Raw genomic sequence first — 12,031 nt, forward strand, 5'->3', positions numbered from 1 at the left:
TGGAGTTAAATCAGGACTACTAGTGGGGCAGATATTGTTACAAATCATTCTGTCATCGAACACGTCATGAATTGTGTGAAAAGAAACATTGGCTGTGTGAACGCTTGTGAATCCTGTTGAAAAATGCAAAGCTTCGTTCTTTTTCACTCAGTTCTTTAAAAAACAGCCTCAAAATGTTTTTCACATATCTTTCGCTTGTAACTGTGCGATTACAAAACTGGGCCTGTTACTCCATCACCACTAACTGTGCACCACACCCCTATTTTCTCATCATGAATGGGTTCCTCATGAAGCACTACACGTCTACCTGCGCTCCAATTTCGACGGTTTTGGGAATTACAAAAACATATTTGTGTAAATGGAACCAAGCCTCGTCTGGAAAGAGAATAATGTAAGGATCTGTTTCACCGTCATGCACTTATTTTAAAACCCATGCGCAAAACTTAACCCTGTGTGCCGGATCACCAGGCCCAGGTTCTTCTGCTACTGATACTTTATAGAGCCTTAGCCTAAGCAGCTTAGCATCTCTTTGTACAGAGGTGCATGATATTTGTGTTTTCTGCAAAATACGTTTAAGAGACATTTTAGAGGAATATTCCAGGTGGTATGCAAATGCCATCGACCCGAACTTCTGTGAGCACTGTACGTCATTGTTAACGTTTCTTGTCTTGAATACTTCCTATCTCACGAAATTTATTCACTAATTTGTGAACTGCATCATGACTCAGAACTCCAACACCTGGAAACTACTGTTCAAACAATCTCTGAATGCACATACGATCGTAAATAAACTTTCATTATCGAATTGAATAATTCGCTCTTGGCGTTGTTGCGCTCGATTGACACTGGCTGGCAAGGTGCATATCTTATTATATTGATTTTTTGTTTATTTAATTATTTAATATAAATAATTTTGATGTTTTTTGCCTTAGTATACTTTATAGAGTTGATTTCGTAAAGTATAGTATATTGGTAATGCAAATGTATTATGAAATATTATTTTAAATTTTTTAAAGTAGTTTTTATTTATTGTACGTTTTGTAACAGGGTTTATCAAAATTTTAGTATTTATATTACTTGTCTCGATTTGGGTTGATTTATAAATTAATTTATAGTTAATGTATCATAATTATTATTAAATTATGTATAGAAATGAGATGTTAATCTTTTCCTAAGATATATAGCTTCTTAAGAAAAAATTTAATTTTTTAAAGTTAGTTTAATTTTTTAATTATATATTCTAACTTATTTACTCTTTAAGGGATAAGCTTTAAAGTTGTTAACCTATAATTTGGCTTTTAAAATATAATAGTAAGCTTTAAACTAGCTATCCTTAAGACTGCATTTTAGTTCATTATTTTATATTTTGATTTTATAGCTATTTTAGGGTTTTTATTAAGATTATTTATTTGATTTGTTAATCTTTGTAATAATGATAGATTTGTATATTTATTTGTATGAAAGTTTTAGCTTGTAAATTTATTATAAGGAATTAGGCAAAATTTATTTCTGCCTGTTTATCAAAAACATGTCCTCTTGAAAATATTTTGAGGTCTGGCCTGCCTACTGAGCGAATTTTTAAAGAGCCTCGGTATTTTGACTGTGCAAAGGTAGCATAATCATTTATCTCTTACTTAGTGGCTGGAATGAATGGCTTCACGAGAAATCAACTCTCTCTTAATAAATTTTTTAACTTAACTTTTGAGTCAAAAGGCTTAAATTCTTCTTTAGGTCAAGAACAACCTACAGAGCTTAACATTTTACTTTTATATCGTTTTTTTGTTTGTCTTTCTATAGTTAATGATAATGTTTTGTTGGGATGACATGCAGAATAGATAAACTCTTCATTATTATATCACTGATTTATGTTGGTTATTTTGATCCATAATTTATGATCATAAGATTAAGTTATCTTAGGGATAACAGCATAATTATTTTTGAGAGCTAATATCTTCAAAGCAGATTGTGACCTCGATGTTGGATTAAGAAAAATTTTGGGTGCTGGAGCGCAGTGATTAGACCTGTTTGACCTTTAAATTCTTGCATGATCTGAGTTTAGACTGGCGTGAGCCAGGTCGGTTTTTATCCTAAGACTATTAACCCATTATGTACGAAAGGACCATATGGTTAAAATATTTTTATTATATTGATTAATATTAATTAATTTACTATTTCGACAGATTAATGTGTTGAATTTAGTATTCATTTATGTACATTTTATTCTACAAAAAGTATTGATACTATATGATTTATTTATGTTTATCTTAAATTTTCTTTTGTTAGTTATTAGTGTTGCTTTTTTAACATTGTTGGAGCGAAATGTTTTAGGTTATATTCAGATTCGTAAGGGCCCAAATAAAGTAGGATTTGTAGAGATTCCACAGTCTTTTAGAGATGCTACTAGGTGTAGCCTATTCCTATTATATCTAATTATTTACTTTATTATTTTTCTCCTGTTTTGAATTTAATAATTTCTTTGGCTGTTTGAGTAATTTTTCCCTACTTAAGTTATATATGTTCTTCCTCTTATGGTTTTCTGTTTTTTTATGCTGCACTAGATTAGGTGTTCATACTGTCATAATTGGTGGTTAATCTTCTAATTCAAATTATTCTTTGTTAGGCTCTCTTCGTTCTGTTGCTCAAACTATTTCGTATGAAGTTAGATTGGCTTTGATTTTATTATCTTTAATTATTTTGATTGATTGTTTTAACATGTTTGACTTTGTAAGCTATCAGCTTTACTGTTGATTTATTATTATTTCTTTCCCTTTAGCTTTAACTTGTTTTGCTTCTTGTGTGTCTGAAACTAATTGGACCCCTTTTGATTTTGCTGAAGATGAATCTCAATTAGTTTTAGACTCTAATATTGAATATGGTGCAGGTGGTTTTACTTTAATTTTTTGGCTGAATATACTAAAATTATTTTTATGAGAATATTGTTAGCTGTGATTTTTTTAGGTGTTGATTTTTATTCTTTTATATTTTTTTATTAAGCTTATAAATTACATCTTTTGGGTTTATTTGAGTTCGAGTTACTTTACCACAATTTCGTTATGATAAGTAGATATACTTGGCTTGAAAGGGCTGCTTACCTTTATCTTTGACTTTTTTATTTTCTTTGTTGATTTAAAGATTTTATTTATTTCATTCAATTAATCAAATTTTTTGAGAAAAGTTAATAGAAGAACTAAAGTTCTTTTCAAAACGTATGCTTTTCCTAAGCTAATTAACTTATTTATTTTATTCCTTAATAGGCTTATGTCATGCATTTGCAACATGGACATTAATTAAGAAGTATGTAAAGTTGATAATTGTTAAAATCTGTCCTGTTATAATATATGGTTTTTCTACTGGTCGTTCACCAGTTCATTTTAATAAACATACGACAACTACTATAATTCAGAATATGTTCTGATTAATAGGGTGATATTGAATACCTCCGAATAGTGTTTTGTTATAGAATGGTAAAATTATTGGGATTCTAATTGATACAAATAATGTAATAACACCTCCTAATTTATTAGGAATTGATTGTAGAATTGTATATCCAAATAGGAAGTATCATTCTGGCTGAATGTGAACTGGAGTTACTAATGGATTGACAGGTACAGAATTATCTGAGTCTCCTAGAAGGTAAGGAGTAATTATAATGATGTTATTAATACAAGGGTGACAGAATCCTTGAAATTGAGTGTGGGTGGAATGGAATTTTTTCGATATCTCCATTAAATCGTAAAGGGTTATTAGACCATGTTTGATGAAGAAAGAATGAGTGGATTGCGGCCATAGCTGTAATTATAAATGCTAAAATCACATGAAATGTGAAGAATCGATTAAATGTTGCGTTGTCAACAGCAAACCCTCCTCATACTCATTGAACTAAATCTGTTCCTAAATATGGAATTGCTGATAATAAATTAGTAATTACTGTAGCACCTCAGAATGATATTTGACCTCAAGGTAAAACATATCCTATAAATGCAGTTGCTATAACTGACATATAAGATCCATAGTACATTCCTCGTCCTACATGTAAGTAAATGCAAATGAAAAATGTAGATGCTCCATTTACATATAAAGTTCGAATGATTCAACCATTATTTACGTCCCGGCAGATGTGTACCACACTACTAAATGCTATTTCAATATTTGACGTACTGTGTATAGCCAAAAATAGTCCAGTTATTACCAAACACAGTCGTTGTAGGGACCCAAAATTTCATCAAAATAAGATGTTTGTTGGTGCAGGAAAGTTAACTAAGGAGTTGTTAATAATTTTAATTAAAGGATGTCTTAATCATAAGGGTTTATTCATTAGTAAATTACCTTATTTTACGACTAGGCCCCTGGTTAATATTACTGATTTTAACTACTGCTAATAGTGCTAAAAATAAATAAATTATCATCATTATTGTACTAATAAATGTTGGTCTATTATATAATTTTTCTAAAGATATTGTTATTTCTTGATAGTTTGTTGAGTTATTAATATTTATAGTTTCGGTATTTTTGAAGAAGTTTATAAATATTGTTATGTCTAAAATAATTAGTGTTGATATGATAAGACTCATTGTTAAAGTGATAATTTAGTAACTGATTTAGGTTGAAATATTTCGTTTGATGCAATTCGTCTAATATAAGTAAATAGAACTAATACACGACCAATAAACGTTAATAATAAAATGTATGATAGCCAATAACTTTCCATAATTGTTCCTGTTATTGGTCCAACCAGGGATGTTTGGAGGATAGTGAGGAGTATTATTGATATGGGGTGTCTTAATTTAATAAAATTAATATTTATTACATTTGATAGTGATATAATTATTATTTTAATCAGTTCAGGGGTTACTCTATTTAAAATATCGGTTTTTGGGACCGATGATGGAAGCTTTTTCACCTCTGAAGTTTTAAGTGTGGGAGCTAGACTTATTTCCAGTTTACAAGACCAGTGGTTTTTTTTTTAAAAAACTATTAAAACTAATGTTTATATTCTCTATTTTTACTTCTTTATTGGTATATTTTGCTGGTGTTTGTGTTTTGTATTTTAAACATAAGCATTTATTAATGATCATTCTGAGATTGGAATATATTGTTCTTTCTTTATTTATATTAATTGTTGTTTTTCTTATTGAATTTGATCGATTATTTTTTCCTGTTGTTTTTTTAGTTTTTTCTTTTTTGTGAAGGGGCTTTAGGTCTTTCTTATTTGGTTTCAATAATCCATTCTCATGGTAATGATTTTTTAATTGTTTTGGTTTATCTTTCTGCTAAAGTATTTATATACAACTGTGTTTTTATCCCTCTTTGTTTATGAAATAATTGTTGATGGTTGGTTCACTCTTTACTGTTCCTGTCAAGTTTTGTTTTTATGATTTGTGTATATTCATATGTTGATTTTAATATAATTCGATATTATTATGGTATTGATTATTTTTCTTTTAGTTTAATTTTGTTGAGTTTTTGAATTTGTTCTTCAATGATTACTGCCAGAGGTTCAATTTATTTAAGTTCTTATCATTCTAATTTTTTTGTTTGTATGCTTTTGATTTTAATAATTATACTTTATTTTTTTGAGGCTAGATGGGTTCCTTCTTTGCTTTTGATTTTAGGGAAGGTTATCAACCTGAGTGGCTGCAGACTGGTGTTATTTAATTTTTTATACTTTGGTTGCTAGATTGCCTTTCTTGTTAGTTTCATTTCGGGTTTATGATTTTTCTAATATTTTATGTTTCCCTTTAATTGTTGATTTTGGTTCTTATTATTTTATATTTTATGTTTTTTTAAATTTTGGCCTTCTTAATTAAGATGCCAATATTTTTGGTTCATTTATGACATACTAAGAAACATGTAGAGCCTCCTATTTCTGGTAGAATAATTCTTGCTGGTGTTTTATTAAAGCTATGTGGTTATGGTATTTTTCGTGTAATAAGGGTTATTTCTTATTTGGGGTTAAAGTTGAATTATTTCTGGTTGTCTTTGGGTTTATCTGGTGAAGTTATGGTTATGTTTGTTTGTTTTCATTAGGTTGATTTAAAGTCCTTAATTGCTTATTCTTCTGTCACTCATATAAGAATGGTTATTGGTGGATTAATAACTATGAATTCATGGGGTTGTATGGTTTCACTTTCTTTAATAGTTGGTTATGGTATATGTTCTTCTGGACTGTTTGGTTTATCTAATATTGTTTATGAGCGTTTAGGTAGATGAAGATTCTTAATTAACAAGGGTATGATTAATTTGATATCTAGAATGGCTTTGTGGTGATTCCTCTTTAGATCATCAAATGTGGCTGCTCCTCCATCATTGAATTTGTTAGGTGAGCTTAGACTATTAAGTAGAATTGTGTCTTGATCTACTTTTAGATTTTTTGCTTTGATTTTTTTATATTTTTTAGAGCTGTTGAAACTTTATATATATATATATATATATATATATATATATATATATATATATATATATTTCTTCTTTGGTAATTTACTATAGAGAGGATTATATGTCAGGTGAAAAAATATAAATCGTTTTATTATTATTGTTTTAATATTTATTCTTTCAATAGGGTTTTTAATTATTAGTCCTAAATTGATTAGAATTTTATTAGGATGGGATGGTTTAGGTTTGGTTTCTTATTGTTTAGTTATTTATTACCAAAATGTAAAAATCTTATAGTGCTGGTATGTTAATGGCTCTTTCTAATCAGATTGGTGTTGTCACTATTTTAATTTCTATTGCTTGAATATTACATTTTGGTGATTGAAAGTATATTTATTATTAAGATTTTATTTCTAGTTCTTTTCAAATAAAGCTTACTACTATATTAATTGTTTTGGCAACTATAAATAAGAGAGCTCAGATTCCTATTTCTTGTTGACTTCCTGTTGCTATAGCTGCTCCTACTCCTGTTTCTGCTTTAGTTCATTCTTCTACTCTTGTTTCTGTGGTAGTTTACTTATTGATTTGATTTAGACCAATAGTAAATACTTATAATTGTGGTTGAATTTTACTTTTAATTGGTTGTATAACTATGTTTATAGCAGGATTGGGAGCTAATTTTCAATTAGATTTAAAGAAAATTATTGCTATTTCTTCTTTAAGACAACTTGGTTTAATAATGAGAATTTCGTCTATAGGTTATCCAAAGCTTGGTTTTTTTCCATTTATTGGCTCATGTTTTATTTAAGGCACTGTTATTTATGTGTGCAGTTTCAATAATTCATAATTTAAAGGATTCTCAGGATATTTGTTTTATGGATTCAGTTGTTAATTTTATACCTTTAACTTCTGTTTGTTTTATGTTTCTAGCTTATCTTTGTGTGGTATACCTTTTTTAACCGGGTTTTATTCAAAGAACTTATTTCTTGAAATAGTTTGTTTGAGATGGATTAATTGTTTATTTTTTCCTTTATTTTTTCTCCTGGTTTAACAACTTCCTATTTTTTTCGTTTATTTCATTATTTAATATCTGGAGGCGATAATTTTTATTCAAGATTTTCCTTTGACGATAAGGGTTATTATGTTTCATTTGGTATAGTTGGTTTTTTATTTGTTGCTGTTTTTAGTAGTAGTCTTTTTATCTTGATTGATTTTCCCTATTCCTTTTGTGATTCCTTTGGCTTATTATTTAAAGGTTTTGGTGATTACAGTCGTTGTTTTGGGTGCTTATTTGGGTTATCTTATTTCTAAGTCTTATTTTGCTCTTTTATTGTTGTGTACTTTCTTTTGTAGATTTGTTGGTTCTATTTGATTTATACCTTTCCTTTCAACTAAGTTTGTTAGATATATTCCTTTGAAGTTAGGTTGTGATTCATCAAAATCATTTGATTATGTTTGGGGTGAGTTGTTTGGTGGTCAGGTTTTATACAGATTATTTATTTATGTAATTGGTTATATTCAAGGTTGATATGATTCGAATCTTAAGATCTATCTTTCAACTTTTAATTTTTGGATATTTATTTTAGTTATGTTATTTTTCTTATACCTAAATATCTTATGATTAGAGTGCGACACACAAGATGTGAAGGAGGTATTTTTACATTTAAGTGTTTATAAATATGAATACATTATTTTTACAGTGAAAATGTAATGTTTTATTTAAACTATATAAATTACAGAAACGTTAATGGAGTTTAACCGCTAATATAAAAAGTTTGCAGCCGTCATATTGGCTTTACATTTCCTTAATTCGAATTTTATAGTTCAGTTATATTATTAACAGTAATATGCCTGTTTTAGGCTTCAATTAATATGTGTATATTATTTATCAATCTATCAGGTCAAAACTGACTGCAGTATTTCGCTTCTTATTGTATTTAAGGTTAACTGACTATATGAGTACTTTTTGAATGCAACCCAAATGTTATAGTCACTAAACTCTTTATTCTGCTCATTGTAAGGCTCTTTGATTTCATTTGTGGTATAGTCCCCCTAATAGGACTAGGATGAAAAATATTGTTGATACTGTTCAGATTATAACATGTGATATTTTAAAAATAATTACAATTGGTAGAATTACTGCAATTTCTATATCAAAGATTAGGAAAATTACTGCGATTAAGGAGAATCGAAGGGAGAATGGTATTCATGCTGATCATTTTGGATCAAACCCACATTCAAATGGTGGTCTTTTTTCCCAGTCATTAATTAATTATTTAATAGTGTTGTTGTAAGGATTATAATAATTATTGGGATAATAAATCTAATACAAACTCTTATAGATAGAACTAAGCTAAAAGCTTCAAGCTAAAACCCAAAAAAAAAGAAAAAAAAGAGGGAGGGCATAGTACGGTCCCATGGAACACATTCGACAGACATGCTCGTCTTCCGTGGCTGTCCTGCAACACCCCAGGCAGGCGGTCGTCAGATAAATGAGCACCTTGTACATTGTTAATATACATTTTGTATATTGTAAACTATGGGAAGCAAATCATCAGTTATATGTAAAAGCCTTACACATGGGACATCAATAAGCTTATGATTTGTAGTTGTAATAGGAAGTTCCACTTACAGCACTAGATTACATTCATGTAATAATACAGCTATACCACGTTTCAAGACTGTATTGTAAATAATAATAATTACAAGGACTCTTAAAGAGGCAATTCAGTGGTCATGTTCTACTGTCGGTTCCGTTCTAAAAATTCTAGGCGACAAAGTTTAAATGCAGTCGAGTAAAAACTGTTTCAGTAACTAAAGCACACTTAACTTTATTTATGCAAAAATTAAGAAGATTGTAAATTATTAAACGACACAGGTATATATACGCAGTTGCATAGAGACACTTTACACCGGGCTACCAACCTGTTCACGTCAGTCAAACGCTTGCTTGTGTTGTGCCTCGGATGATGTCAGAGCTCGACAGACTTGAATGCGTTTTAGGTAAAAGTAGGAAGTGAACTCGCGAGGACTGTACACCATCCTAGATCGCTCACATTTCATGAAAGGAACTGTTCGTGTGCCGCCCATAATGTCAACAAAATCGCGTGGCAAGTGAAGAGAACATTTTCCACTTTTAAGGCGAGTTATTAACTCCTCATGATTAGAAGTCAAGGCGATAGACTATTTTACTTGGAACTGCCCCTAGAGGTCGCCTCTGACCCGTTAATAGTGCTGTTTCCTATAGGTAAGTTAGATAGAATATTAGTAGTTATATTTTGTATTATAGAAGACTAATACTTATATTTGGAACGTTTACAGAATATATCAATCAGTTAAAATTCAAAGCTTTTATTTATAGTTACCCTCCCCAATCCTGCTGAGTAAACTTTTCTTTCAGTGAGTACGAAGCTAACTGGAAGTTATGGTCAGCATGTTCTGCATCGCTTTCTAGCTGACCGAGAAAGTAGTTTCCAGGCTTTTGTAAATTATGAAGGTAATAGTAAAGCATGCACAGACAGTTAAAGTGTCTTTTCATAATGACATAAAGGAGTAACGACCATTGGGATTATTTACTCGCTGCCTCACAATATCTTGACTTTTTTTCAGTCTGCAAGGAGAACATTTTTGCAGGTAATAGGTTATTTTAGTGTGCAACTGTAGATTCTCAAATGGTCTGAAAATCAAGAACTTTACCGCAATGGGAACAGGAGACTCCACTGTGTTTGTTAAAATAAGAATGCAATTTTTACTATTCTATTCTCAGCATTTGTTTTAAATAGAGCACATGTGGACTTAAATTTAGGACAATGAGACGTCGTTCCAATGCTATCACAAACAGTGTACTACTGGAGGGAGATCAGAACTTCTATCTCCCACCTCATCTAAGGCATTTGAATCAAAAGTATGCATGAGCCATGTCTGTGCCTTGAGCTGTCACTGGTGAAAGATGGCATCACTCCAGGGTCAATTAGAGAAATTGGAGCAATGAGAAGCAGAATGCAGGAATTCAACAAGCAACTATACTCCTCTGGGCGAATAGTAGCTTAGGGAAACACGTTAAGTAGTTTGTATCATAAGTCTAAAAACTATCAAACATTATAAAAACTACTGATTTATATTAAGAAAAGTTATTAAAAAATCCAGAAGTATGTGTATCATGTCCGAAATCAGCAACTCTGATAATAAAATTAAAACAATTTGGAATATTATTAAAAGAGAAACAGGTCAACCAAGAGCACAGGAAGACAGTATTACCATCAAATTGAATGAAAACTTTATGAACAAAAAGTCAGAACTTGAAAATATTTTTAATAATCATTGTCTAAATGTTGTGGATATAGTAGGATCCAGGTATTCATTAGAAGATGCTAGGCTGTTAATGGAAGAGGCCTTACCTATGCTATTCGATACAATTGAAATCTCACCCACTTCTCCCTCTGAAATTAGGAAAATAATAAACTTGCTTAAAAGCAAAAACTCACATGGAATTGATGGCATTTCCAGCAAAATACTAAAAGCTTGTTCTCAACAGATAAGTAAGATTCTCAGCCACCTGTGTAATAGCTCTCTGGAACAGGGCATTTTCCCTGATATACTGAAATATGCTATTGTTATACCTTTGCATAAAAAGGGGGATAGATCTGATGTCAACAATTACCGTCCAATCTCCCTTCTAGCAGCTTTATCCAAAATTTTTGAGAAAGTAATGTATTCAAGAGTAGCTTCACATATCTGTAAAAATGAAGTACTAACAAAATGTCAGTTTGGTTTCCAGAAAGGTTTTTCAACAGAAAATGCCATATATGTGCTCACCAATCAAATTTTGAATGATCTGAATAACCGAACACTACCCATTGGGATTTTTTGTGATCTCTCAAAGGCTTTTTATTGCGTAAATCATGAAATTCTGCTAGACAAGCTCAAATATTGTGTCATGAGTGGGACAGTGCGCAAATGGTTCAATTCGTACCTAACTGAACGAGTGCAGAAAGTTGAAATAAGCAGTTCTCATAATATGCAAAGATCAGCACATTCCTCAAACTGGGGAACTATCAAGAATGGGGTTCCACAAGGGTCAGTCTTGGGTCCTTTGTTGTTCTTAATATATATTAATGACTTGCCATTCTATATTCATGAAGAGGCAAAAAAACACTACCCATTGGGATTTTTTGTGATCTCTCAAAGGCTTTTTATTGCGTAAATCATGAAATTCTGCTAGACAAGCTCAAATATTGTGTCATGAGTGGGACAGTGCGCAAATGGTTCAATTCGTACCTAACTGAACGAGTGCAGAAAGTTGAAATAAGCAGTTCTCATAATATGCAAAGATCAGCACATTCCTCAAACTGGGGAACTATCAAGAATGGGGTTCCACAAGGGTCAGTCTTGGGTCCTTTGTTGTTCTTAATATATATTAATGACTTGCCATTCTATATTCATGAAGAGGCAAATTTAGTTCTCTTTGCTGATGATACAAGTATAGTAATCACACCTGACAAACAAGAATTAACTGATGAAATTGTCAATACTGTCTTTCAGAAAATTACTAAGTGGTTCCTTGTAAACAGACTCTCACTGAATTTTGATAAGACACATTACATACAGTTCCGTACAGCAAATGGTATGACGCCATTAGTAAATATAGACCTTAATCAGA

General features: G+C 30.7%; 1 pseudogene; it reads left to right on the forward strand.

Annotated features, from left to right (window-relative positions):
- Nucleotides 1–1,819: 1,819 nt before the first annotated feature.
- On the forward strand, nt 1,820–6,843 carry LOC124722481 (annotated as a pseudogene).
- Nucleotides 6,844–12,031: the final 5,188 nt, after the last annotated feature.

Source organism: Schistocerca piceifrons, chromosome X (assembly GCF_021461385.2).
Source record: "Schistocerca piceifrons isolate TAMUIC-IGC-003096 chromosome X, iqSchPice1.1, whole genome shotgun sequence".
NCBI classification, from domain to species: Eukaryota; Metazoa; Arthropoda; class Insecta; order Orthoptera; family Acrididae; genus Schistocerca; species Schistocerca piceifrons.